Genomic DNA, 24,087 nt, shown 5'->3' with positions numbered 1-24,087 from the left:
AAATTTAGAGCAAGTGGTAAAAATTTATTAAAAAGTTGTAAAAATTAAATAATTTTAAAAAATTTTAAATTTAAAAATCTAGTAAAAAATTTAGAGAAAATAGTAAAAATTTAGAGCAAGTGGTAAAAGTTTAGTAAAAAGTTGTAAAAATTCAATAATTTAAAAAAAAATGTAATTTAAAAATCTAGTAAAAAATTTAGAGAAAATAGTAAAAATTTAGAGCAAGTGGTAAAAACTTAGTAAAAAGTTGTAAAAATTAAATAATTCAAAAAAAATTTTAAATTTAAAAATCTAGTAAAAAATTTAGAGCAAGTGGAAAAAGTTTAATAAAAGTTGATTAATAAAAAATAGTAAAAAATTCAATAATTTAAAAAAAAAAATTAATTTTAAAATCTAGTAAAAATTTAGAGAAAGTAGTAAAAATTTATTAAAAATTTAGAGCAAATGATAAAAATTTAGTAAAAGTAGTTTAATAAAAAGTTGTGAAATATTAATAATTTAAAAAAATTAAAAATTTTCAAATCTAGTAAAAAATTTAGAGAAAATAGTAAAAATTCAGTAAAAATTTAGAGCAAGTAGAAAAAGTTTAGTAAAAGTAATTTAATAAAAAGTAGTAAAAATTCAATATGATTTAAAAAAAATTAATTTTAAAATCTAGTAAAATTTTTAGAGAAAGTAGTAGAAATTTATTAAAAATTTACAGCAAATGGTAAAAGTTCAGTAAAAATTCAAAACTAAAAGAAAAAGAAAAATCTGAGTAAAAATTCAGAAAAAGTAAAAAGAAAAAGTTAAAATCTTTTCTCGATTCTTTCCACAGCCACTTTTTTTCCCCAAACCCAACCATAGAGTTTACCCACAAAATTTTTTTTGGTCAGTGGTTTTTCCCTATGCTGAAAAGATGTTGCGGTGAGGTATTGAAAATGGATTTATTGGAAAACGAAATTCTCAGCAGGAATATTTTTTTCTATCTTTCAGGAAAAAAAAAGGAAAAAAATTTTTTTTTTTTTTGATCAGTTTTTATGCAAAGAGAAAGTCGATTCTACCCTTGAAGTATTATATAGTGGCAGCGATGAGGAACCACTAGTTGACGCGTTTTGCCTCATTTCTTTCACGACTTTCATGACTACAGGAACGTGTTCAAAATCTTCCGTCAACTTAATTTATTTTTTAAAAACTTACTTTATAATTTACAGTTACGTGCAAAGTTCAAACTTTCTTGAAAAAATATTAAATTCAGTGTCGTGCTTTCATCACAATTTTTGCTGAATTTTTTTTTTCTCTTTTTATTTTTTGGTAGAATATTCAAGGTGATATGCAAATTGTTTCTTTGCCTAAATTGTAAGTGCTTTTTTATGTTTGTGTTTATTACGTTAATTTTTTAATCTCCACGAATTAATGGACTAACTCTCTAAATTTGAATTAGTAAAAGTGGTTAGTAATTTGAATTTTGTAACTGACGTTTTGGTTTTTTAATTAGTAAATTTTACTGATAAGTAGTAATTTCTACTAATTTATTAGTAAAATTTACTGATTTTTTGCATTTAAATTAGCAAATTTTACTAATAAACAGTAATTTCTACTAATTTATTAGTAAAATTTACTAAATCAAAATTTACTGACTTTTTGCCATTGAATTAGTAAATTTTACTAAAAAATAGTAATTTCTAATAAATAATTTATTAGTAATAGTAAAATTTACTATATCAAAATTTACTGACTTTTTGCCATTGAATTAGCAAATTATTGTTTTTTATTATTTATTTACATTTATTAACTGAGAATTAAATAAACAACTTTAAAAAATAGTTCCTTAAAGATTAAAATTGATGAAAAAAAATACTTGTGTTACTAATTGAGATAAATGATAATTAAGACGTGTGGCCGTCGTTTATAATTTACAGACAATCTTTAATGAGATAAAAATCAAGTACAAAAATCATGGCACTTTTTTATGGCTTATTGTTGCCGTATTTTACGACCGTTTTGTTATAACTTCTCCATACAATGATAGAAAGGTATTTATCAAATAACACACGAGAGATTTATTTCTCATCAGTCATTAAAAAAAAAAAAAAAAAATTTCAACGGCGAAAATTAATTTTTATTAAAATTTTTTTCATTTTTTTTCTTTTTTGAAAATTAAATACATTATTATTTTTTTGAAGATACATGTGACAAAATTCTATGGGCTCGAAAATCCACGAGAGAAGTGCTTTGAGCATCGATACGGACCGCGCACGCGCGTCCATAAAATGATCGTAAAAACTTAATTTTACGAGAGGCATAATATATTTGCACCACTAACAGAAGAAGCCGTACTGAGAGTTCAAACGGGGTAAAATTTTGTAGATATGTGTAAACATCCTGGCACGCGCTATTATATATATATGTATATACTTTTTCGGTACATTACGAAACTTATTTTGAAAAAAATGTTTGGATTCTTTTTTTTCTTATTATATTCTCGAATACTGTTCAAATTATTCCGACGGGTACTTGAGAGAAGAGAAGCTTTCGTTCTCTAATTGCTACGAAGTAATCTTTCATTATTTTTGTTTTTTTTATTATTTATTAATTTATTATTTATTATTATTTTATTATTATTTTCTCATTTTATTTTTCCCTTTTTTTAATCTCTAAATTTGAATTAGTAAATTTCACTAATAAATAGTAATTTCCACTAATTTATTAGTAAAAATCTGCTAATAGTCATTTTTACTAATTTATTTAGTAAAATTTACTAATACTTATTTCTATTAATTTATGAGCAAAATTAACTAATTTAAAAGCAAAAATTTAGTTACTGATTGAAATTAGTAAATAAAAAATAAAACCTACTGTCTAAATTTAATTTAATAAAATGTTTACTAAGAATTTGTAACTGACTGTTTGCTTTTGAATTCGTAAATTTTACTAATAAATCGTCAGTTCTACTAATTTATTAGTAAAATTTACAAATAGTAATTTCTTCAAATTTATTAGTAAAATTTACTAATAGTAATTTCTACAAATTTGTAACTAAAATTTAATAATAGTAATTTCTACTAATTTATTAGTCAAATTTACTAATTTGAAAGCAAGAAGTTAGTTACTAATACAAATTAATGAACATTTTTACTAATTCAAATCTAGAGAGTATATTTTATTTTTTTATTACTTTTGCATTTTATTATTTTCTATTAATTTTTTTATTTATTTTGTATTTTATTTTTTACTATTAATATTCAATTTTTATTAAATCGGAAATAAAATTTTCAAAGTGTCCGAAACATTGTTGAATTAATAAGAAATATTTTTAGTTTCTGATACATTTTTCAAAAAAAAAAAAAAAAATATTAAACCAGTTAATGATAAATATCGCACGAAAAATTGGTTTTGAGTTTTTTTATTATAATTTTCATTTGTTTTTACTTTTCTATTTTATTCTAAATTTATAAATAAATTGATTAATGAATCAGTAAATAAATAAATATTTATATTATTATTATGATTGTTTATTTTTTTCTTTTATTTATTTTACAGATATACGCACTGAAAAAAATTATATAAAATAAAAAAAAATAAATAAATAAATAAACGATAAAATAAACGATAATAAACGATAATTAATAAACGATAATAAATAAACGATTACTTGTCTATTGTCAAATAAATATTTACTTGAATAAAAATAATTTTTATTTAAATCTACTAAATGGTATTTGATTCAATCACTAAAATTATTAGTTCAAATACAATTTTTTTGGTTGAAATAAAAATTATTTGAATAAAGTAAATATTTATTCTAGACAAGGAGACAAGTATAATCCGTTATTTGAAAAAAGTAAATTTTTTTCCGAGCGGGACAATTACTATTATTACTATTTATTTTTTTTTGGTTGAAATAAAAATTATTTGATTCAAGTAAATATTTATTCTAGACAAGGAGACAAGTATAATCCTTTATTTGAATAAAATAAATTTTTTTCCGAGCGGGACAATTACTATTATTATTATTTATTTTTATTATTGTTTTTGCTATTTATTTTTATTATTACTATTGTTATTAGCCATTAGGCCAAAAAAATAAGTCGAAGATCTTTATTATTTAAATTATATGGCTTTTAAAAAAATTTTTTTTAACGTTATTATTATTATTATTATTATTATTATTATTATTATTATTATTATTATTATTATTATTATTGTTGTTTTTGTTGTTATCACTATTATTTATTTTCATTTATTCGCTTTTATTTACAGTATAAAACAAGACACTAAACTGTTGTTATTATTTTATTGTTTAAAAAAAAATTGTTATCCTACATTTTTTAATTTTAATTATTTCGAATTTTTTGTTTGTAGAAAATAATTTTAAAATAATTTTAAAAATTTTTTCTCTTTGACAGTATTACGAATGGAGGAAGATCAAAGAGTCACGTTCCGACGGTATACATTCAAGTTTGGTAAGTGAATAAATTTTATCTAACAACTTTGAAAGATTTAAAGTCGATTAAATGAAGTTAATGAGCAACTCAATAATAGTCACAAGTTTATTATTTATACACAAGCAATTAATGACGAGATTTTTCTTTTTATTTGAAATTCAAATATTCTTTTGTATTATATATGTATTAATCATATGCCGCCGGATCAAAACTGTTTTAAATAATAATCAAAAAAATATTTTCTTTTAACTTTTTTTTAATTTTTTAATTTTTAATTTTACAAAAAACTTTTGGATTAGTTTATTTAATTTACCAATTTCAAGGACTAAGTTTTTGAGAGAATAAAAGAAAATATATTTTCCATTATTCTCTCAAAAACTTAGCCCTTGAAATTCAAAAAATAAATAAATAAATTATCATAAAAAATTATTTATTTATTCCTTTATTTTTGAAAGAATAAAGAAAAAAATATTTTCCTTTCTGCTCTAAAAAAATTTGTCCTTGAAAAAATTAATTATTTATTCATTTATTTTTGAGGGTCAAAATGTAAAAAATATTTTCCTTTATTCTCTCGAAAACTTAGTCCTTGAAATTCGTAAACTAAATAAATAAATTAACCTCAAAAATTATAAAATAATTTATTTTTCCTACATTTATTCTTTTCTAAATTTCAAGTAGAAAAAGAAAGAAGAGTCCACTTTTCAAAAAATCAAAATGTCGGACACAATATGGCGGGTGGGTTCGATTAGTACTATTGTTTACGTTCCTCGCTTTTTTATAGATTTACAACTTGATTAAAGTGAATATATTTTCGATTGAAATATAAAAATCTATTTTTATAACTAATTAAATGAAGTGAACTGAATAATTTAATTTTATTGGATAAATCAGCGACTATTTTTTTTCTTCTTCCTCAGACGCTTGTAATAACGAATAAATAAATAATAAATTCAGGAGGTTAAGGAAACGATCGATTTTTACTGCATGCGATACACGATTATTTTTATGTCTCTTTTTCTCGATAAAACGTTTCTCCTTTAGTTATTTTTTTTCCCGCCGTTTCTTATATTTATACAGACTTAATTTTGCTGCGGGATGAAAATAATTTAGTGTTTATATTTTTTTTCCACTCTTTATTATTTATACCAAAAAGGATGTATATTAATCCTGTATAAATAAATAAGGAGGAAAAAATAAAAAAAAAAAACTGGAGAAAAGGAATTTAAAAAGTACGTAAATGAAAAGGAAACGAAGAAGGCAAGTGTATTTAAAAAGAAAGAAAAAAATATATAAAAGATGCAAAATATTTGAATGGATAAAAATGTTTGTATATAAAGAGCCTTGAATTTCCGAAGTAACTCCGAATTACTGCCGTAATTTTGCGAATAATTGCACTGGACTAAATTGAAAGGTTTCCCCTCCCCCCTCCTTTTTGGAATATTTAACATTTTCTTCTTTCGTTAACCAATGAATCGCTGTGGCATATTTTAGTTTACGACTAATTAATAGTGGACGATTCGAGTGTTAACGAGGCACAAAGATGGAGTCTTTACTTTACACACGCGGAATTCTCTTAATCGAGCGGACATTTTTATCTTTAAAAATTCACATTGGGATAATTTAAAAATACCGCAGAGAGAAGGGAGATTGAAAAAAGAGAGTCCAAAAAAAAAGGATTTGTAATCATCCAATCCAAAATGTGGGTGGTCTTTATTGCAAAAGATTCTCGCTTATATAAAATGACCGCCGCGTCTTGAGAACGTGATCGCGGTTTTTTTGTCTTGATCTCTTTCTCTTTCTCTCTCTCTCTCTCTCATCATCATTTCTTCCCTTCCGATTGCGCGGCATTTGCATTGGCAGCGTGTTACGCGCGAAGGTTGACGCATGAATAACAAAAAAAAAAAAAAAAAAAAAAAAAAAAAAAAAAGAAGAAGAACATTCGAAGAAATCGCGAAAAATGCAAGGTCATTACACTGGAAAATATATTTAAATGATTTCGAAGATTTACCTTGAAATTTTGTTTTTGTAAATTTACTTTTTTCTGGGGGATAAAAATATTATTTTTCTGTATTTTTGATATTTGTCATTCGTGATATTATTCTGCTCGGAAAATATAAAGTAAAATAAAAAAATGAAAGTAACTTTTACTATTTTCAAAGTAAAACTTACAGTGACAGAAACTTCTGCACATTTTTGGAATTTTTTTACTATTTTCAGAGTAAAAATTGCTACCGAATAAATAAAATAATAAAAGTAAAGTAACTTTTACTATTATTTTCAAAGTAAAACTTACAATGACAGAAACTTCTGCTCATTTTTTTTGGAATTTTTTACTATTTTTGGAGTAAAAATTGCTATTAAATAACATTTTTGTAAAAATTAGTATTTACCTCGAGCGTTTAGTAAAATTCACTTTTAAAATAATCAAATTTGACATAATTGCGCGCAGTAGTTGCAGATTGTTTTGAATTTACTTTGCAAATATAGTAAAAGTTACTATACTAGCGGAGGGAGCAAAATAATTATAATTTTAGCGCACTTTTAGCTAAAATTTGTGTTTTACTTTCAGAAAAACTAAACTGCCTGGTAATTTCTGCGCATTTTTTGCAAATTCTAGTATTTTTCGAGTAAAATTATTGCAAAATTCGTTAAGTAAATTTTTTACCAGAATTCTTTATTTTGTCACTAAATTATCGAATTCTAGTGACAGAATAGAGAATTCTCACTAAAAAACTGAATTTTACTGACAATAACCGAGAATTCTCACTAAAATATCGAATTTTCGTGACAAAAACGGAATTCCAGGACTCAAACCAGTAAAAGTATTTAAAATTTTTAACTAAAATTGTTCTTTCATCAATTATTTAAAATAATTTTCGAAAAAATTTTTGCTAATTTTCAAATCCATTTTTGTTTACACTATTCAATTTTACGAAATTCCAATTATTCGTCAATTCTTCAATTGACGATATTAGAAAATAAAAACTTCAATTAATTTCAAAAAAAAATTCGCAATTATAACTTTTTCAAAAAACTTAATTTCAAAATTCAATTATTTCCAAAAATTCACAATATATTGCTTTTAATATTCAATTATTATCTAAATTTTTAACTGAAATTCATTTTTATGAAATGAAAATCAATTTTTATTAGAAAATTCTACAAGAATTAAATTATTTAAATACAAAACTAAATAATTTATAGAATAATTGAATATTTCTTCAAATTGAGTTATTATAAAGCGAGCTTTATGAAATTTTTTAAATATAACTGAATTGCTATGAAGTATTTCATTAGAATTTTTGAAAATAATCAATAAATTCTTTCAAGAAATTTAATTAAAATTGTAGCTGAAAATAATTATTAAATTCTAATAAACAAAATATATGAACATTTTTTTTTTAAATTGAATTCTTTCAAAGAATTTTCATTAAATTGTTAAGAATAATTGCATTTTTCGAGGAATTTATTTAAAATTGTATTAGAAATATTTGAAATTCTACAATGAGTTTTATTATTTATGAAAATAATTGAGTTCCTAAAAAGAGTTTTAGTATTTACGAAAATAATTGAATCACTGTAAAAATTTATTATTTATGAAGATAATTGAATTATTGCGAAGAAATTCATAAACAAATTTGTAAATAATTGAATTCCAGTGAAATTTTTATTATTTTATGAAAATAATTGAATGTTTGCATAGAAATTTCTCAAATTTTTGTTAAATAATTGAATTCTTTTGAAAAATTTAATTAAAATAATAAATATTGAATATCATTTATAATGGAGAAAAATTTTGGAAAATAATTGAAATTTGCCAAGAATTTTATTAAAATTTGTGAAAATAATTGAATTTCAGAGAAGAATTTTAATATTTCTAAACATAATTGTAATATTGACGAACATTTTTAAAAAATTTTGAACGTAAAAAAACAATTGAATTTTTGCAAATAATTGCATAATAAATATTGAATATTATTTAATGGAGAAAAATTTAGGAAAATAATTGAAATTTGCCAAGAATTTTATTAAAATTTGTGAAAATAATTGAATTTCGGAGAAGAATTTTAATATTTCTAATCATAATTGTAATATTGACGAACATTTTTAAAAAATTTTGAACGTAAAAAAACAATTGAATTTTTGCAATTATTTGAAATTTTTCCAAAATTCTCCAAATTATATCGTACAATTTATGAATTTTTTTTTGTCCTTTTTCTATCAAATTATAGATTTTACGGACCATTTTTTTTAAAAAACTGACTTTTACGGACTTGAATATCAAATTTTAGCGACAGGACAGATAATTCTCACTAAAATATCGAATTTTAGTGACAAAAACAGAAAATTCTCACTAAAATATCAAATTTTAGTGACAAAAACAGAAAATTATCACTAAAATATCGAATTTTAGTGACAGAAACGGAAATCTCACTAAAATATAAAATTTTAGCGACAAGACAGAGAATTCTCGCCAAAAATCTAATTTTAGCGCCAAGACAAAGAATTGTCGCTAAAATATCGAATTTTAGTGACAAAAATGGTGAATTGTCGCTAAAATATCACATTTTAGCGACAAGACAGAATTCTCACTAAAATATCGAATTTTAGTGACAAAAACGGAATTCTCGCACTAAAATATAAAATTTTAGCGACAAGACAGAGAATTCTCGCCAAAAATCTAATTTTAGCGCCAAGACAAAGAATTGTCGCTAAAATATCGAATTTTAGTGACAAAGGCGGAATTCTCACTAAAATATAAAATTTTAACGACAGAACAGAGAATTCTGGGGAAAAATTGAGTTGAAGGACCCGAAAGATTGGAAGCGTCTCTATATCCTTGTGTCTGGGATTCAATATCCGGGGACTTAGAACAACACATAAGGTGGAATATAGACACGAGTATTCTAACAGCGCGATTACTTTAACGACTGATATTAATTGGCACAATAAAACCAGACGTAACGAGGGTTTAATTATAATATTGAATTATGACCGACGTTTATTCTTGTCACGCAATGTTAACGGCGCTATTGCCCACGCTATTTCACTATTTTGACGCTCATTCACAATACAATTAACTTATTGATGAACTCAAGGTCGAGGAGACGTTGACAGTATACACCTCTGTTCGAAAATCAATTTAATCTTTGAAAAAATATCCCTTTTTCTTTATGAACATTGCCGGAAAATGATTTCAAGTCATCAGGAGTAAAAAAACAAAAAAAAAAAAAAAATTATTCGAAAGTTATACTGAGAAGAGAAAAATTAAACACATTCTCTTTGTGACTAATTTTTGCAAATGAAATTTATTATTAAAATACAAAAAGGATTTTCCGCAGCAAAATATTCATTATACAGGTAGAAAAGTTTTTGTTTCATATCTCTTCTTTACGGTAGAAAACTCATGCAGTTTTCTTCGTTATATATATTATATACTTTACAACTCTTTTAATTAAACGAAGCTTCTCAATTGAAAATTTTTTATCTCGCACCTTCTCTATAATTTGAATTTCTCCGCTTAATCAAAAAGTTCCCACATTTTCTCTCTAAAGTAAAAAGAAGAATTTTCGCCGCAACTTTTATTCATTTTCTTTTATTATTTATCTTATGGAGTTAAAGAAGAACATATTTCTTATCTCCAGTGACTTATCACCATAAGTATATATATACTTTTCTCATTTCGTACCGAGAATGGCCAAATTCACTTTTTTAAAAAATACAGACTTTCGATAAATTATTTTTAAAAAAGAAGCCTTAAGACTGAAAAAAAAATTTATTTGATTCAAATAATCGATTAATTGACTATTATCAATTAAATATTTCATTGCATCAAATAATATTTTTTGAAGTCAATTAAATGGTTGGTATTTGCTTCAAATACTGAAATTTGTTTCAAATACCATTTAATTGAGTCCAATAAATATTTCTTTTAAGTAAATATTTAATTGATTAATATTTAATCGGTTATTTGAATCAAATAAATTTTTTTCATTGCAGTAAAAATGTATAGCTATTGAAAAATTAAATTTAACGACTTAATTTTATAGTTTTGTAAATTAAATTACATTCAAAAATCGAATAATTTTTTAAATAAATATTGAAATACCTATTCCAGAGGAATTCAAATTATTTTAAATGATTTCAATATAAAGCCTTATTGAAATTGAACTATTTCGAAAAATTAAAACTGTAATTCTTCTAAAATTCAATAATTCTTTTGTTGGAATTTTCAAATAAAATTATTCAAAAGTTAATCATTTTGTATCCAAGGACCAAGGTGGAAGAAGATTTTAAATTTTTGAAATAATCATTTTATTTCAAACTAAAAATTTAATATTCCATATATTACAGTTTTTACAACAATTTAAATTTTTTAGGATTTTAATATAAAATTTTTTTGAAATTCAATTATTTCTAAAAAGTCATGCTACAATGCTTTTAATATTCAATTTTTATCTCAAATTTTAACTGAAATTCAATTTTAAATAAATTTTTATTAGAAAGTTCCACAAGAATTCAATTATTTAAATACAAAAATAAATAATTTATTGAATTATTAAATATTTCTTAAAAATTGATTTCTTATAAATAGCTTTATGAAAATTTTTAAATACAATTGAATTGCTACGATGAATTTCATTAGAATTTTTGAAAATAATTACATTCATTCAAGAAATTTAATTAAAATTGTACTAAAAATAATTATTAAATTCTAATAAACAAAATATATGAACATTTTTTTTTAAAATTGAATTCTTTCAAAGAATTTTCATTAAATTTTTAAGAATAATTGCATTTTTCTAGGAATTTATTTAAAATTGTACTAGAAATATTTGAAATTCTACAAATGAGTTTTATTATTTATGAAAATAATTGAGTTCCTAAAAAGAATTTTAGTATTTACGAAAATAATTGAATCTCTGTAAAAATTTTATTATTTTTGTAAATAATTGAAATCTTGCCAAGAATTGTATTACAATTTTTGAAAATAATTGAATCTCTGTAAAAATTTTATTATTTTTAAAAATAATTGAAATTTTGACAAGAATTGTATTAAAATTTAAAAAATATATGAATCTCTGTAAAAATTTTATTATTTTTGTAAATAATTGAAATCTTGCCAAGCATTGTATTAAAATTTTTGAAAATAATTGAATTTTAATAAAAATTTTAATTGAATGATTGCATTTTTCGTGGAAAACTTTAAAAATCTAATTAAAAATAATTGAAATCCTGCAATGAGTTTTATTATTTATGAAAATAATTGAATTCTTGGGTAGAATTTTATTCAAATTTTTTTTTAAATAATTGAATTCCAGGAAATAATTTTATTAAAATTTTTTTAAACAATTGAATTTCAGGAAATAATTTTATTATTTGTTATAAATAATTGAATTCCGGGGAATAATTTTATTATTTATAAAAATAATTGAATTCTTGCAAAGAATTTTACAAAAAATATTTTTAAATAATTGATTTTTCGAAAAATTTTATGAAAATTGTGTTTTAAATAATTGACTTCGTGTGGAAATTTTATTATTTATGAAAATAATTGAATGCTTGCAAAGAATTTTATAAAAATTTTTTTTAAATATCTGAATTTTTTTTGAAGAAGCCTTTAATTATAAAATAACAGATACAGAAAATAATTGAATTTCGAAAATGTTTTGAAAATAATTGAATAGTTTGAAAGAATTTTAAAAGAATTGGTTGAATTGTTTCTAAGAATTTTATTAAAATTTTTCAGAATAATTTTGTCTTGCAATTATATTAGGAAATTTAAAGTATAGTGTAAATTGTCAAACAGAGAAAAATGTAAATTTTAATGTCACAAATCTATACTGAAAAAAAATGATTCAAATAACCGATTAATTGACTATTATCAATTAAATATTTAATTGAACCAAATAATATTTATTGGAGTTAATTAAATGGTTCAATTCATATTTGCTTCAAATACTGAATTTATGGGTTCAAATACCATTTAATTGACTGGAATAAATATTATTTGATTCAAGTAAATATTTAATTGATCATAGTCAATTAATCGATTATTTGAATGAAATAAATTTTTTTTTCTGTGTAAAAAAAAGTAATCAAATAGTTATCAAATCGTAAAAAAAGAAGTAAACAGTAGGTTTTAGTAGATAAGTACGAAGCCTGAAATAGTGTAGAACTTGAGATTGTTTCTATGAAAATATTTCATTTTTCGTCATTTTAAAGTTAATGTGTTCAATATTCCATTATCAAAAAAATTGTAGACAAGCAAAAAATCACTTTTTTTTATAATTTTTACAATTATTTAAAAAAATTAAAAAACTATGACCATCTCCACCGGAATTATCTCATATCCTCGTGGAAAATTAGGCAAGTTTTGTTTATTGTTCAGTGCAGTGTATAAACATGAAAGTAAGGAAAAGAACAACATTGTAAAGATTCTCCATTTAGGAAATCAGGGTCAGAGAAAGAGGGAGGCAAAAGGCGGAATGGGCACGTGCCCGCGTACACAGGACGGATGACGATGCCTCGGGAAAAACTAGACTAGGCGTTTTTATGGGCCATCAAATTACACCGACCACCCCATAAAATGGTTAAGCGGGCTTCCGTGCAAGACTCTCCTCACAGCTACACCGTGGCTAATGTCCTTTCGCGAAACCTTACACAATACATATATATATATATATATATCATCTCAAGGGATATCATACGATTTCGAGTTTGAGATGTTTTAGAAAACTCATCATAGACACGTTAAAAGGTACCTGTAGGTGGAAACAGGAAGCGGGATAGTTCCCCACTTCCGCATAGTGCGGAAATAAAATATAGAACATATTTAATACTGTCCAGATCAAGCAGGTAAAATTTTTAGATTTTTGTTTATATTTACAGGAAAATAAATTTTTTTGATTTTAATAAACGATTATCTGTTTATTAAATAAATGTTTACTTGAATCAAAAAAATATTTACTTCAAGCAAAAAAATATTTGCTTGAATCAAAAAAATATTTACTTCAATCAAAAACATATTTAATTGAATCAAATAAATATTGAACTTGAATAAAAAAAAATATTTACTTGAATAAAATAAATATTTACTTGAATAAAATAAATATTTACTTGAATAAAATAAATATTTACTTGAATAAAAAAAATATTTACTTGAATAAAATAAATATTTACTTGAATAAAATAAATTTTTACTTGAATGAAATAAATTTTTACTTAAATGAAATAAATATTTACTTGAATAACAAATTATTTATTTGACGCAAATAAATATTTACTTGAATAAAATATATGTTTACTTGAATCAAGTAAAATTGAATATTGGAAATATTGAAATCAAATAAATTGCATTTGAAGCAATAATTTCGGTATTTATGATGCAAATAAAATGTAATTGACTCATAAAATTTACTTCATTCAGATGATTGATGACTCGTCTACTGTCAAATACACATTTACTTGAATCAAGTAAATTTGAACATTAAAAATATTCAGATGAAACAAATTGTATATTAGAAACAATAATTTCACTATTTGAAGGAAATAAAATTGAATTGACTCAAATAGAATTGAACTTTGATTCAAATAATTAATTACTTGCCTACTCGAATCAAATAAATTTGAATACGAAAAAAATTTAGATCAAACAATTTGTATTTGAATCAATAATTCCAGTATTTGAAGCAAATACAATTTAATTAATTCAAGACAAATTTATTTGATTCAAGTATGCGATTACGTGTCTAATATTAAATAAATATTTACTCGAGTCAAATAAATTTGAATATATTGAAAATAAATCAAATAAATTATATATTTGAAGCAATAATTTCACTATTTGAATCAATATTTTCAGAATCTGAAGCAAATAAAATTTACTTGATTCAGGTAATTTATATGATTTGTCTATATAAATATTTACTATAATCAAATAAGTTCAAATATTAAAAAATATTCAGATCAAATAGATTGTATGCAAAAAAATTATTGATTTTAATCAACAATTTTTTTGCATCAATTCGTTGTAATTTGATACTCTTTAAATTTGAATTATTAAAAATGCTATTATTAATTTAAATTTGTGGCTGACTTTTTCCTTATGATTTAGTCAATTTTACTAATAAATAGTAATTTCTACTAATTTACACATTATTTATTATTATTACTGACTTTTTGATTTTGAATTAGTAAATTTTACTAATAAATAGAAATTTCTACTAATTTGTTTTTTATTTAATATTATTACTGACTTTTTGCTTTTGAATTAGTAAATTTTGCTGATAAATAGTAATTTCTGCTAATTATAATTATAAATATTTACTAAATGTAATTAGTGACTGACTTTTTGCTTTTGAATTAGTAAATTTTGCTAATAAATATAGTAACTTCTACTAATTTATTACTGAAATTAACTAATTTAAAAACAAGAAGTCAGTCACAAATTCAAATTAGTAAATATTTTTTCTACTTCAAATTTAGAGAGTACTTTTAAATTAACAAGTATATTTCTCAAATCAATTCAAAATTATTTTTCTAATTCAATTCTAAAATTAATACCTGTAATTAGTGCGCTGCATTTGTCCATATTTGATAACATTTTACTTTTTTTTATTCCATATATATATATATATAGTAATTACACTTAGAGTTGCACCAATGTCCTTCGAAGTTATAAATGAAGAACAATTTCTCAAGCGCTCTTCATGACTAAGAGAGGGAAAAAAAATACCTAAGCAAAAAAGTCATGGCCATTTGCATAAATTATTAGGATGACTTCAGGCAATTTCAATGAAAAAAAAAAATATTTTAATTAGCAATAACGGTTTTTTTTTCTTTACACTGATATAGTTAGTTTCTCATTCAAATATAACTTAGATATTTTCAGATTGTTTTTCACTGAGAAAAAAGATTGCTAGTTATTACATTCGGATTTTTGATAAATAATAGAACTAATTAATTTATTTTATTGTCCTCCAAAAAATTCAGATTTGTTTGACTTAAGATTACTCTAGATTTCTCTGGGTGACTCTACATGTTACTTATTTTAGCATTTAGGCTTCAATGGGAGTCATAGTGACTTATAAGTGTCTCAAGGTTACTCTTATATGACTCATAACACCTGAATGGCTCCAGGTGGCTTCGGCTGACTTAAGCTGTTCTCTAGGTTACTCTAGGTATCTCTTATGGGACTCATAACTCCTGAGTGGCTCTAGGTGTCTCTAGGTGACTCTCATTGACTCCTAAGTTTCTCAAAGTGTCTTAAAGTGTTTCTTAAGTGTCTTAAGGTGTTCTCTAGTTGACTTTGGATGACTCTTATGTGACTCATAACTCCTGAGTGGCTTTAGGTGTCTCTAGGTGACTCTCATTGACTGCTAAGTGTCTCAAAATGTCTTAAAGTGTTCCTTAAGTGTCTTAAGGTGTTCTCTAGTAGACTTTGGATGACTCTTATGTGACTCATAACTCCTGAGTGGCTCTAGGTATCTTAAAATGTTCTCCAGGTGACTTATAACTCCTAAGTGGCTCTAGATATCTCTAGGTGACTCTAAGTTTCTTGAGGTGTTCTCTAGTTGACTTTTGAGTAACTTTTATGTGACTCATAACTCTTAAGTGACTCTTAATAACTCTAGGTGACTTTTGTTAACTTAGGGTAAGTCCTTAGTGACTCTAGGTGTCTCATAAGCTGTTCTCAAGGTCCCTTTAGGTAACTCTTATATGTGACTCATAACTCCTGAGTGACTCCAGGTGACTCTAGGTGACTTTAGGTGGTCATAAAGTGGCTCTAGGTAATTATCCTGTGACTCATAACTCCTGAGTGCCTCTAGGTATCCCTAGGCATCTGTAGGTCTCCCAAGGTGACTCAGGGAAATTCTTATGTGACTCAAAACCCCTGGGTGGCTCTAGATGTCTTAAAAGCTGTTGTCTAGGTTACTCTAAGAATCTCTTATGAGACTCAGATTCCTTGAGTGGCTCTAGATATCTCTAGGTGACTCTCATTGACTCCTGAGTGACTCTAAATGTTTCCAGGTGCTCTCTAGGTGTTTTGAGGTGTTCTTTTGTTGACTTTGAGTAACTTTTATGTGACTCATAACTCAGAAGTGACTCTTGATAACTATAGGTGTCTTTTGTTGACTTAGAGAAACTCCTTAGTGGTTCTAAAACCAATGTCTCAAGCTGTTCTCTAGGTTCCTCAAGGTATCTCAAGGTAACTCCTATGTGACTCATAACACCTGAGTGACTCTAGATATCTCTACTTGACTCCAGATGACTCTTGAGTGACTCTTGATATCTGTGGGTGTTCCCTAGGTGACTTTGGGTAACTTTTATGTGAATCATAACTATTGAGAAGCTCTGGGTGTCTTAAGGTTATTCTAATGTATTCTTATGGAACTCATAACTCCTGGGCGGCTCTAGGTATCTTTAGGTGTCTCTTGTTGACTTTGGGTAACTCTTGAAAGGCTCTAGGTGCTCTTAAGGTTTTCTTAAGTAACTCATAAGTCCTGAGTTTCTTTACATATCTCTAAATGACACCTGACTGGTTCTAGGTGACTTAAGGCGTTATCTAGGTCACCCATAGCTTCTGAGTGCCTCTAGATATCTCTAGGTGTCTCTAGGTGACTCTAGGTGATTCTTGACGACTCTAGGTGTCTCGAGGTGTTCTCTACTTGACTTTGGGTAACTCTTATGTGACTCAAAACCCAAAGTCAAGTAGCCAGAACCTAAAGACACTTAGAGTCACCTAGAGACACCTAGAGATATAAATAATAAAAAAATACTTTTACCCCCCTCCCCAAAAAATTCACATTCTTAATTTACAAAAGAATGAATATTAATTTAATCAAAAATTTGATTTTAGGTGGAAAATACAGTAGTCGACTGAGATATCTGGGGTTTTGGAAATTTGTATTCGAGTGACGTGGGGTGTGTTGTATCATCAGCTTAACAATGCGATTTGAATGTATCCTGGTGTGAACATTGACACCGGGAACCGGTGACATTGGCTACACGCGAACCAACCAATGAGAGGAGAGAGCACAGACTCTCATCATGATCCATCAGCAAAGGAAACAGCCAGAAGCGCAGGAAACGGGAAACGTGGTGGAAATTGAAAATGTGATGGACAACGGGGGTGAGGGGACAGATGGCGGCACCGGATATATATAGGGTGGAGCTGGAACCCTGCGGAAATTACGAAACTTGCGTTCGTATTCCCGGAGTAGTTCTCCTACGGATTAAACGTAGGTATTTCTCTCTTCAGATAAATCACTTTAATCCACATTTTAACATATATATCAATCGTTCACACATCAATCGGCTATATTTAACAATTATTCTCATACTAAATTGTTAGCTGTATTAATAAAATTGTTTTCGTAACTAAAATTGAGGCGAAATAAAGAAAAAAAATCGAAATTTCCTTTCTCGACCCAATTTAAAAATAAACTGTACAAAATTTATTTTATGTCCACAATTTTTTAATTTCGATTGTACTGCGATTTCTTTATTGAAATTAATATTCAACGTGATGAATATTAAATTTATAATTTAAAGGGATTGATTTTTAAAATATACATTTTATCACCATAAAAGTTAAATATCATAAATTCAATTACTAATATGTATAAAAATAATTTTTATTTATTAAATAAACGCTGTGTTAAATTTAATAATAAAAACAGAAAAAAAAGAATATCGTATAAATTTTTACATTGTCTTTTTACGATCCATGTTAACTTTTATGTACCGTTTATGGAAACGACTTCCTATGAGTTAAAAATTTCAAAAAAACATTCACGATATTTAAAAACTGATGAACTAATTAAATTTTAATTTGGAAAGTCATTTGTGGTTTTGTACAATTTTGTCCCTTTTTTCAAACTTATATTCTATTCACTTTCACAAATTTTATTCCTACTTTCTTTTGCCAATAAATAATTTTTTGCAAAGTTTTTTTTCATTTTTGACATGCCAATAATTTCTTCCTTACAATAGGAAGGAATATTCCTTTGGAATTTTATATTAAAACATAGGGAATATTTCATTGAAACATTGATATTATTCCTCTAGAATATTCTTCTCACATTTGTGAAATATTCCATTGGAATCTTAAGAATATTCCTCTGGAATATTCTATGGAAATATCGGGAATATTCGTGAAGAATATTCTATTTAAAAAATGGGTAAATTAATCTGGGATATTCTATTGATACATTCGGAATATTCATCTAGAATATTCCATTGAAACAATAAGATTATTTCTCTAGAATATTTCATTGGAACTCTGAAAATTTTCCTCTGGAATATCAGGAATGTTCGTCAGGAATATTCTATTAAAATATCAGGAATATTCGTTTGGAATATTCTATTAAAAAATTGGGAATATTAATCTAGAATATTCTAATGAAATAATATATTCTCATTTTAAGAATATTAAAATGTCCGACCTTTTTATTGTTTCTTTGAAATAATTAGAGTATAGGTGTGATACTCCTAAATGGAATATTCCTATAATATTTCAATTAAATGTTCCTACTACATTACAATAACATTATTTCAATGGCAAATTTCTATTTTATTTCAAAGAAATATTCCAAAATCGAATATTTTAATATTTCTAAAATGAGGATAGAATATTCCAAAGGAAAATTCCAAATGTTCCAATGGAATATTCCAGAAATATGATCGGAATATTCCGTGCTATTAGGGTAATCCATTTTGCATAACCATTGAAATAAATCTAATAATAATTTATTTTGAACTGAAAAAAATTCTTAATTTAAAAAGTAATATTTTGATGGAATATTCCTGTATTATTCCAAACGAATATTTTAAAGATCGGTCATTTTAATCCTTTAACGCCGGTAAGGATACATTTTTTAAAAAACATTTAAAACCATCGTTCGTTACGATTTTGTGTGTTAAAAAATTTTTAAAGTACTTTTCTTTATTCAGATTTTATTACTCTTTCAGAATTTGTCCCTTAAATTGCAGAAAAAAATTTATATCAAAAAAGTTGTGACCATTTTTTTTTTTGGTAAAAAGCAGGAAATTTTTTTGTAAAAATTCATATTTTTAGAGGGTACTTTGAAAATTTTGTTTGCTTATACGAAATCGTAACGAACGATGGTCTTAAAAGTTGTTTAAAAAATGCATCCATGTTAACTGATTCAATAAAAAAATTTAGATTCTAAGGGACATTGTTTTATTCAAACTGACATAACTTTTTGAAAAATTAGGCGATTTTAATTTCAATATAGTGAATTTTAAAGCATTTTTTGTGTACTTTTCAATTAAAAAACTCTTTAAAAAAAAAAAAAAATTTTTAACCCCTCTTTTTTAAAAATAAACCTTATTTTACAATTTTTACAGAAATTACTTCTTTTTTTTTAAAAAAAAAATTATTTAACCCCTCTTTTTCAAAAATAAACCTTATTTTACAATTTTTACAGAAATTACTTCTTCTTTCAAAAATAAACCTTATTTTACCTTATTTTACAATTTTTACAGAAATTACTTCTTTTTTCAAAAAAAAAGTTATTTAACCCCTCTTTTTCAAAAACAAACATTAGTTTACAATTTTTATTGAAACTACCTCTTCTTTTAATTTTTTATTATTTTCAGTGAAAAGCTAAGATTTTTTCAATATATTATGTACATTTTAAAAGTGTGACAACAATAGGTTTTCAATAAAATAAATAAAAAGTGTTCAAAAAGTTGATTTTTCTTTAAATTTTCTTGAAAATCCATTGTTGAACCACTTTTAAAATTTACATAATTTATTGGAAAAAAATTTCAGCTTTCTAATCAAAAATGATAAAAAAAATTGAAAATAGAGGCAATTTTTGTAAAAATTGAAAAATAAGGTTTATTTTTGAAAAAATAGGGGTTAAAATTTTTTATTTTTTGAAAGAAGAGTTTTTAAATTGAAAAGTACACAAAAAATGCTTTACATATATTGTACAACTGGAGTAATATTCTTAATTCAAGAATAAAATTTAAGAGAATTTTAGAAGCTAGGAATTTTCCTCTCAAAACAAGAATTATTATTGTTTTCGGTGTAATTTTGGAAATTTATGACAATTTATGCTATAATACTATCATTCAGTCAATAAAGTTGAATTTAATTGGAGAAAAAAGGTAATAAATTAATCTACACGAAGAGAGAATATATATTAAATTTTGTAAATAAGTGTTTTTCAAATTGGGGAAAAAGTGCGACAAAGCGAAATTTTGACATAAAAAATACAAAACTAAAAAACTATGTGAAATTTAGTATAATTATATCAAATATCAAGAATATTTATTAAATTCTAATAAAAGTACTAAATTTCACATTTAACTTTTTTTAAAATTTAGTATTTTTTACATCAAAATTTTGCTGTGTCACATTTTTTTCCCAAATTTGTAAAATACTTTTACAAAATTTAATAAATATTCTCTCTCCGTGTGCTGACTCTATTTAACCCGTTGACTGTCGCTGACGCATATATGCGCAAAACAAAACTGGCCAAAAGTGTTTCATGACGCATATATGCGCAACTTAAAAAAAGTGATTAAAAACTTCTTAAATATTCCTGAAACCGGTTACTCGGGGGTTTTCGAGGTCGCTGATTACGAATATGACGTTCGTTTTCCAAAATTCAAAATGGCGGATCCAATATGGCGGACAACAAAATAAAAAACTGATCAGATTGACTTGAAACGTAGTACTCGTGGGTTTTTGGGGTCGCTGATTTCGAATCTGACATCAGTTTTTCAAAATTCAAAATGGCGGATCCAAGATGGCGGAATTTTTCCAAAATTCGTCAAATTTGATTGAAACTTGTTACTCGGGGGTTTTAAGGGTCGCTGATTACGAATCTAACATTAGTTTTCCAAAATTCAAAATGGCGGACAACGAAATAAAAAATTGATCAGATTGGCTTGAAACTGAATACTCGGGGGTTATTAGGGTCGCTGATTACGAATCTGTCATTATTTTTCTAGGGTATTTATCGAAATTCGATTTCACCAAAAATTATCATACTGATGTCATATTAACCAGTTTCAAACAAATTCAATAAATTTTAACAAATTTTCCGCCCTATTGAACCAGATATTTTGAATTTTGAAAAACTGATTTCAAATTCGTAATCAGCGACCCTAAATACCCCCGAATATTCAGTTTCAATCTATTATAAATAATTTTTTATTTTGTCGTCCGCCATATTGGATCCGCCATTTTGAATTTTAGAAAACTAATGTTAGATTCGTAATCAGCGACCCTTAAAACCCCCGAGTAACAAGTTTCAAGCAAATTCGACGAATTTTGAAAAAATTTCCGCCATCTTGGATCCGCCATTTTGAATTTTTAAAAACTGATGTCAGATTCGTGATCAGCGACCCCAGAAACCTTAGGGTACCAAGTTTCATAAAAATCCATTAAAATTTTTTTCAACACACTTTTGGCCCAAACAGTGGAAATCTCGTTGACAGCCAAGGGGTTAAGAAATTGATTCACTGTAGCAATAAAAACGTAATATTGTGGATGTAAATAAATAATTTGAATTGAGATATTTTTTATCGATAAACAGTAGTAATAGACGATTATAGTCAGACAAAAGTGGTTAAAACATTTCTTTGGAATTTTCTCCATGTTTCGAATGAAATATTCCAGGAATGTGAAAGGAATATTCCCCGCTATATTGGATACGTATTTTTAGAAAAAAAATTTATAAAACTTAAGAAAGATCACAGTTTTTTTTAAGATATCAAATTGAGACAAAAAAAAAAAAAGAATCAAAAGTGTTGCGAAGCAACATTTTGATTCTTTTTTTTGTCTCAATGTTGAAATCAACATTTTGATTCTTGTTTTCGTCTCAATGTTGAAATCAATATTTTGATTCGTTTTTTGTCTCAATTTGATTAGAAAATTAAATTAAAATAGAAAAATTGATTTTTCCAAACGCAAAATTTGATATTAAATTTCTTTTTTCAGTTGCGAGCTTAAAGAAGAGAGGAAAAATTTTACCCGCATTGGATGATCTTTTATATATTTCGCCAGACGACAAAAAAGGAAGAATGGAAGCGGAGTTCTGAATTTTATCTTTGATGAAAAGGAGATGAGTCTCAGGTGCTCTTATGATTGTCTAAACGAGCTTTTCGGAAGAACTTAAAACGTATCTATATATATATTATAAAAAGGAGGGTGTACTGGAATAAGACGCAAGAAAAAAACGGAATGATGGCTTAGCGGGAGTGATGAGAGAATGAGAGAGAGAGAGAGAGAGAGGAGAGAGGGAATATAAGAGGAAAAGGGGATGGCGCGCCATCTAAATATGCTAATACCTTCGACGCAGGATAATGAGTTCTTCGTTCCACCGTGATCCAGCGAACTGCTATGCATGTATATTCAGCTATAAACACGACTCAAGATCGCTATACTCAACGTACATGTATATATATATACTCGTATATATACTTCGTTTTGCCGCCAGGCACGTGACATATTCCATCGACATTATGCGCAACGGTATCAAAATACCAAATCTAATACCCTCGAAACCATAATATTTGAAGAAGCGAGTCCACTTTACCGAAATACAACCAGGTCTTATATCAAAATTTACCCTGTTTTATTAAAATCTTAGTTGTGGTTAATGCACTTTAAGGGGGGAATTCTTTAAACCCAGGGTTGCCACAGAAAATTAATTTTCTTTTTCCCTCATTTCCAGACAAAATTTTGACTTTTTCCCTGACCCTATAAAGAATATTCTGATTCACGTTAAAAATTATTAGATACTCGAAAAAATATTCTTACAGGGTGGCCACATTTCAGTAAAATCAGTAAAGTCGGGGAAATGTCAGTGAAACAAAATTTTTATCAGTAAAGTTAGGGAAACAAAATTTTTGTCAGTAAAGTTAGGGAAACAAATTTTTTGTCAGTAAAGTCAGGGAAAAAATTTTTCTCAATGAAATTAAGTATAAATTGAGAATTATTTCGACTTATTTTCAAAGATTGCGACTTTTTCGACTTCTCTTCCAAACATTGCAACAAAATACAACAATTTTTAGTATACTTAAAAAAGTGCAACTTATTTTGATTTTTACAATGCGAAAAATAACTATAAACCAAAAATTTTTTGTGAATCATTTTTTAATGTATTTAAATTTTTCAAAATATTTCTATAATAAAAACCTTTTTGAGTATAGTTGAAATTTTGTAAAATTTAATTGAAAATAATTAATTTATTTCATTTTCATTTTTCATATAGGATTTCAATTATTTTCAATACAATTTTAAATGAATTCCTCGAAAAATTTAATTATTTTCAAAAAAAATTTCTATAATAAAAATCTTTTTGAGTATAGTTGAAATTTCGTAAAATTTAATTGAATATAATTAATTTATTTCGAGCATTTATTTACAATTTTTGAAGAATTTTAATTGAAAATTTTGAAAATAATTGAAACATCAAACATTTTAATGGAAAATCATTTGAAAATGAAAATTAATGAAAATTAGCTTCTTATTTTTTGAAATTCAATATTTTTAACATTTAGAAGAGAATAAAGTTCAAAATTTTTAATTAAAATTAAAAAAAAATAACTTAGTTTTTATAAATTATATACAAAATTTTTCTTTAAGAAATTCAATTATTTTCGAAAAATTACC

At 25.2% G+C, this 24,087-nt stretch overlaps 1 protein-coding gene and 1 long non-coding RNA gene across 4 annotated transcripts in view; one reads left to right on the top strand and one right to left on the bottom strand.

The window, feature by feature from the left end:
* LOC122511406 (homeobox protein abdominal-B-like) overlaps positions 1-24,087 on the bottom strand; it is a 100,315-nt gene that overhangs the window by 36,439 nt on the left and 39,789 nt on the right. The window lies entirely within an intron of this gene.
* On the top strand, positions 1,133-23,491 carry LOC122511408. 2 transcript variants are annotated; one of them, XR_006302516.1, is made up of 5 exons: positions 1,133-1,338; positions 2,166-2,335; positions 4,389-4,445; positions 17,290-17,671; positions 22,411-23,491. It is a non-coding gene; the product is annotated as an uncharacterized LOC122511408 (long non-coding RNA). The 2 variants fall into 2 exon arrangements; XR_006302515.1 differs by lacking the exon at positions 2,166-2,335.

Source organism: Leptopilina heterotoma, unplaced genomic scaffold (genome assembly GCF_015476425.1).
Source record: "Leptopilina heterotoma isolate Lh14 unplaced genomic scaffold, ASM1547642v1 Lhet_82, whole genome shotgun sequence".
Taxonomy (NCBI): Eukaryota; Metazoa; Arthropoda; class Insecta; order Hymenoptera; family Figitidae; genus Leptopilina; species Leptopilina heterotoma.
This window is presented reverse-complemented; position numbering and strand designations above follow the sequence as displayed.